Below are 6,843 nucleotides of genomic sequence, written 5' to 3' on the forward strand. Positions count from 1 at the left end.
TCAGTTTTCTGGAGATCTTCCTATTCCATAACTCATCAGTCCACCTAAATTTCAACATTCTTCTGCAGCACTACATCTCAGACGTTTCGATTCTCTTCTGTTCCGCCCTTCCCACAATTCATGTTTCACTACCTTACAATGCTGTCTCCAGGCGTACATTCTCAGAAATTTCTTCCTCAAATTAAGGGCAACGTTTGATACTAGTCCTTTTTCTTGGCCAGGAATACCCTTTTTTCCAGTGCTAGGCTGCTTCCCATGTCCTCCTTGCTCCGTTCGTCACAGGTTATTTGCTATCTAGGTGGCAGAATTCCTTAACTTCATCTTGAAGTACTACTCATGGAAAGACAAGGAACGAAAATAGACCCCAAACTTAGTGGATATCATTTGAGTGTGATAATTTATTTTTTTCTCTGCGTAAATAAATGCGTGAAGTGATTTGAAACTGTGTGAAAGCGAAAGATTTAATTATATGTTAACAATATGTCATTTAAAAGCAATGACATGTCATTAATTTGTGCTCTCTATGAAACAAGAGAGCGCCCTACGTTCTCTGGTCTTGAGTGAAAAGTGATTGTTACTCCCTCTCTCTGTCCTTAGCCGTCACAGCAGACTATTTCATAAGTGTCGCTCATATTTTTGTATTTTAATTCAATAACTACGGTGGACTTACGTTAAGTAGTACAAAAATAATCATAATTATGTAAGGGAGTAAAACTATGAAGAAAATTTATCTCTTTCATGTTTTATTCTGCAGAAGTAGGGCCTCCAACTAAGCATTACATTAAATTATGGTGTTTCACCGTCATCCAGTTAAAATTCATACTAATATTTTCAAAGATATAAATTATATTAAATCCGTAAAAGAAACACCTTAATCTACTTTACTACCGCGAATCCCGATGTTAAGTTTCTCGCTTCTTTAATTTCTACTACTTCTCATCACTTTCGTCTTTCTTCGATTTACTCTCAATCCATATTCTGTAATCTTCAGGCTGTTCATTCAAATTAGCGGATTCAGTAATTTTTCTTCATTTTCACTGAGGATAGCAACGTCGCCAGTGAACCTTATCATAAATATCCATTAACCGTGAATTTTAATTCCACTCTGGAACCTTCATTTTATTTCCGCCATTGTTTCTTCGATGTATAGATGTAGGGGCGAAAGACTACATCCCTGTCTTAGACCCTTTTTAATCCGAGCATTTCGTTCTTGGTCGTCCATTCTTATTATTCCCTCTTGGCACTTGTACATGTTGCATATTACCCGTCTCTCCCTACAGCTTACCCCTATTTGCCTCAGAATTTCGAACATATTACACCATTTGACACTGTCGAGCGCTATTTCCAGGTTGACATATCCTATGATCGTGTCTTCGTTATTCTTTAGTCTTGCTCCCATTATCAACAGCAACGTCAGAATTGCCTCTGAGCTGCTTTACCTTTTCTAAAGCCAAACTGGTCGTCATACAACACATCCGTAGTTTTCTTTTCCATTACTCTATATGTTACTTTCGTCAGCAACTTGGATGTATGAGCTGTTAAGCTAAATATGCGATAATTCTCGCACCTGTCAGCTCTTGCAGCCTTTGAAATCGTGTGGATGATATTTTCCCGAATGTTAGACGGTGTATTGCCAGACTCATGCATTCTATACACCAACATGAATAGTCGTTTTGTTGCCAGTTCCCCTAATGATTTTAGAAATTCTGATGGAATGTTATCTATCCCTTCTGCTTTATTTGATCTTAAGTCTTCGAAAGCTCTCTTACACTCTAATTCTAATACTGGATACTCTATCTCTTCCAAATCGACTCCTGTTTCTTCTTCTATAACATCAGATAAATCTTCCCCCTCACAGAGGCCTTCAATGTAATCTTTCCACCCATCCGCTCTCGCCTCTGCATTGTAATGCCTGTTACATTCTTAATGTTACCATCATTGCTTTCAATTTTGACTTTACTATGTCCTGAAAAAAGTCCTTCCAACAACTATTTCTTTGATGACTAACTGAAACCCTCAGCTGTCGACAGGTGTTGTTGATATACCTCGATGTGGACAGCTGTAAATGTGTGCCCCGACCAGGACTCGAACCCGGGATCTCCTGCTTAGATGGCAGACGCTCTATCCACCTGAGCCACCGAGGACACAGATGAATATCGCGACTGCAGGGACTTATCCCTTGCACATCGAGGTATATCAACAACACCTGTCGGCAGCTGAGGGTTTCAGTTAGTCATCATTTATTCCAGGGAAAAGCTGCACGGTCAACAACAGTAATCTGTTCTTTCGAGACCAGTTACTGTCTTCATATATATAGTTACAGGCTACCCAGCCATTGACCTTCGTCTGTGCGAAAGCGCACAGGTTGCCCAAACTCTTACGGGAATCGCCAAAGCGTGCGCGAGTAATGAGTGAATGGGCAAATGTCTATAAGGTAAATTACATATGTAGAATTGTGGACAGCTGGGAATATGAGTCTCACGGGGTGCGTGCAAGGAGTCCCTGCAGTCGCGATATTTATCTGTGTCCTCGGTGGCTCAGATGGATAGAGCGTCTGCCATATAAGCAGGAGATCCCGGGTTCGAGTCCCGGTCGAGGCACACATTTTCAGCTGTCCACATCGAGGTATATCAACAACACCTGTCGGCAGCTGAGGGTTTCAGTTAGTCATCATTTATTCCAGGGAAAAGCTGCACGGTCAACAACAGTAATCTGTTCTTTCGAGAGCAGTTACTGTCTTCATATATATAACTATTTCTTTTTCGATTTCTCCACATTTCTCATGTAGCCATTTTGTCTTAGCTTCCCTGCATTTGTTATTTATTTCATTCCCAAGAGACTTGTATTTCTGTACTCCAGAATTTCCCTGAACATTTTTGTACTTCCTTCTTTCATCGATCAGCTGAAGAATTCCTTCTGTTATCCGTGGTTTCTTCACACTTACCTACTTTGTTTTTCTTTCCAACTTCTGTGACTACCCTTTTGAGAAATTGCCATTCCTCTACAAATGCATTGCTACTGACCTATTTCTTATTGCTGCGTCTACAGCCTTAGAGAACTTCAAGCGTATCTCTTTAATCCTTCGTACTTCCGTATTCAGCATCATAGTGTACTGGATTTTTATGACTAATCTCTTAAATTTCTGACTGCTCTTCTTCACTACTAAATTGTGAGCTGAGTGTATATGTGCTCCTGGTTATGCCTGACAATCTAGTACCTGAATTCGTAATCTCTCTCTGACCATGACGTTATCTAACTGCAATCTTCCCATATCTCTCGGCCTTTCCCAAGTATACCACCTCCTCTTGCGATTCTTGAACAGAGTATTCGGTATTACTAGCTGAAATTCATTACAGATCTCTATTAGTCCTTCTCCTTTCTCATTCCTAGTACTGGACTATATTCTCCTATAGCAACAGATATTTTCATTAAATGCCGACAATCAGCATCAGCATGTAATCTTTGCTTTAAGTACAGGGTGTTTATAATTAAACTTTCGGTACTTGAGCCAGTGTAGACGGAAATTGTTTGCCGTGTGGGTATTAGAACGATATTTTTAAAAATATCGGGAATCCGATATGTTGATATTTAAAGAGATATCATAATGGCCCTCGATATAGCGAGAAACGTATCGATATATCGACGGATAAAGATATAGGCTGCACTTTGTAAATATACTACCGGTTTTAGAGTTGTATGTTTAAGTATTGATTTTGTATATCAACGATCTAGGAGCCTGCTTATCCCCCTTAGGGCAGGAACTGAAAATAAAACGATGCATGATCACGATTGGGGATTACCACTTTGCTAACAAACTGCAAGTAAGTGCACAATAAAATGTGTCCGATGGGTATGTCGTTGGGTTTCGTCACATATCGGATTTGTCCAAAATACTTCATGTCGACTTCCGTGTTTTATCATTTCTACAAACTTCAGTGACTTAGCAGTTGTCGTGTCAAAAACTGCGTAATGAAGTTAAACTTTTCAGTTGCTGCTGGTAGCGCCAAGAGCGGATTACGTCGGCATTTCCCCTCACACGTCTACGCCCACTACAAAGACCGTTCATGTCATATATATTTTTGTATTTTTGTTCATCATTTTCAGAAACTGTTTATGATTTTTTTTTTTGAAATTTGTGGTAAGATCTTATGGGACCAAACTACTAAAGTCATCGGTCCTAAACTGACACACTGCTTAATCTAACTTACGCTAAGGACAACACACACACATACCCATGCCCGAGGGAGGACTCGAACCTCCGACCGGGTGAGCCGCGCGGACCGTGACAAGACGCCTTGGACAACGTGGCTACCCCGCGCGGCTGTTTTTGAAGAAAGTCGACGTGAAGAAAGAGCACACTAGCTGCGATAAAAATTTTTGTAACGCAACTGGTTTGCAGTTTCTTCACATCCGAAATCTTGGCAGTCTATTGACACTACCAGCCCCCAGTGGTATCGTACTTCCTTTTTGTGCCACCTATACTTGCTTCACACAGTCAAAAAGAAAGACTGGACGTGATGAAAGATCAAAAAGAAATGAGGTTTCTTCACGCAGTGAAAGTGAAGTTATGTTCTACTACAATTTCAAAAGAACAATTTAAAAAAAAGAAGAAATGAAGTATTACAAATAAAAATATCAGCATTCGATACTGGTATTTCGTAATCTATATACCAGTAGAAATATCGGCAATATATATATCGACAGTTTTGGAAAAATATCGATATATCGATATTTTATGAACAGCGCTATTGGGTTCCCAACATTCTAAGGATGATGTTCAGATTATGTGCTGCAGCATTATCTTTGTTAGTAGCGTATAGTGTCATGACCTGCCGTTAGGTGCCGCCATTGATACAGCGACGTCGGGTTGAGACACGGCGTCATTGTGCATTACAATTGCACACAGTCAACGTGGGTCTGGACCAGGACAGCAGGGCGTAACTCGTAAAGCAGTTTTATCAAAACCGTAGCAGTAGTGTCGCTGCCCTTCACGAGTATCGATACAGTAAAGGAATTCGGAGAGGTCCTCTTTCCGCACCGAGGTTGGAGAACATGATTCGGAAGTTGGAATTATCTGTCGATTTGGGAATTGCGCCGTTAATTGTTAAAGAAGTTCCTGTTGCCATGGCTGATAACGCTGGACACAGCGTGCGATCTTTAAGAGGTGCATGAGCTGTGTCACGACAGCTGAATATTCCTTCGTCCACCGTACGGAAGTGCTACGAACAATCGTAAAATTGTATCTCTAATGCGGTTGCAGGCTGTCGTGGATGCACATTGAGCGATGTTTGGAACTTGACCGCAAACATAGTATACAATTGACGTAAGTAACACTGTAGTGATAAATGTGATCCTCTCATTTTATTCGCAATTTCTCTTCTGCATGCGCTTTTGAAGAATGCTTTTTACATATTGCAAGACGCGTTTCGAGAAATGATTCCCATTTTCAAGTGGACTTTTCTCTGTTTATTACTCCATTTTTTCGTACTCATTATTACTGACGTGTTCACTTTACTGCAACATATAAAAGACGAGCAATTTTTAGTTGATTAGCGATCTTTATATATACACTACTGGCCATTAAAATTGCTACACCAAGAAGAAATGCAGATGATAAACGAGTATTCATTGGACAAATATATTATACTAGAACTGGCATGTGATTACATTTCCACGCAGTTTGTGTGTATAGATCCCAAGAAATTAGTACCCAGAAAAACCAATTATGGCTGTAATAACGGCATTGATACTCCTGGGCATTGAGTCAAACAGAGCTTGGATGGCGTGTACATGTACAGCTGCCCACGCAGCTCCAACACGACACCACAGTTCATCAAGAGTAGTGACTGGCGTATTGTGACGAGCCAGTTGCTCGGCCACCATTGACCAGACGTTTTCAATTCATGAGAGATCTGGAGAATGTGCTGGCCAGGGCAGCAGTCGAACATTTTCTGTATCCAGAAACGTCCGCACAGGACCTGCAACATGCGGTCGTGCATCATCCTGCTGAAATGTAGGGTTTCGCAGGGATCAAATGAAGGGTACAGCCACTGGCCGTGACACATCTGAAATGTAACGTCCACTGTTCAAAGTGCCGTCAATGCGAATAAGAGGTGACCGAGTCGTGTAACCAATGGCACCCCATACCATCACGCCGGGTAATACGCCAGTATGGCGATGACGAATACACGCTTCCAATGTGCGTTCACCGCGATGTCGCCAAACACGGATGCGACTATGATCCTGAAAACGGAATCTGGATTCATCCGAAAAAATGACGTTTTGCCATCCGTACACCCAGGTTCGTCGTTGAGTACACCATCGCAGGCGCTCCTGTCTGTGATGCAGCGTCAAGGGTAACCGCAGCCATGGTCTCCGAACTAACAGTCCATGCTGCTGCAAACGTCGTCGAACTGTTCATGCAGATGGTTATTGTCTTGCAAACGTCCCCATCTGTTGACTCAGCGATCGAGATGTGGCTGCACAATCCGTTACAGCCATGCGGATAAGATGCCTGTCATCTCGACTGCTAGTGATACGTGGCCGTTGGGATCCAGTACGGCGTTCCGTATTACCCTCCTGGACCCACCGATTCCATGTTCTGCTAACAGTCATTGGATCTCGACCAACGTGAGCAGCAATGTCGCCATACGGTAAACTGCAATCGCGATAGGCTACAATCCGACCTTTATCAAAGTCGGAAACGTGATGGTACGCATTTCTCCTCCTTACACGAGGCATCACAACAACGTTTCATCAGGCAACGCCAGTCAAATGCTGTTTGTATATGAGAAATCGGTTGGAAACTTTCCTCATGTCAGCACGTTGTAGGTGCCGCCACCG

The 6,843-nt window shown here is 41.9% G+C and overlaps 2 non-coding genes across 2 annotated transcripts; one reads left to right on the forward strand and one right to left on the reverse strand.

Annotated features, from left to right (window-relative positions):
- Nucleotides 1-2,070: 2,070 nt before the first annotated feature.
- Trnar-ucu lies at nt 2,071-2,144 on the reverse strand. Its single transcript has one exon. It is a non-coding gene; the product is annotated as a tRNA-Arg (tRNA).
- Nucleotides 2,145-2,526: 382 nt separating this feature from the next.
- Nucleotides 2,527-2,600, forward strand: Trnai-uau. Its single transcript has one exon. It is a non-coding gene; the product is annotated as a tRNA-Ile (tRNA).
- Nucleotides 2,601-6,843: the final 4,243 nt, after the last annotated feature.

This window comes from Schistocerca piceifrons, chromosome 6 (genome assembly GCF_021461385.2).
Source record: "Schistocerca piceifrons isolate TAMUIC-IGC-003096 chromosome 6, iqSchPice1.1, whole genome shotgun sequence".
Classification (NCBI taxonomy): domain Eukaryota; kingdom Metazoa; phylum Arthropoda; class Insecta; order Orthoptera; family Acrididae; genus Schistocerca; species Schistocerca piceifrons.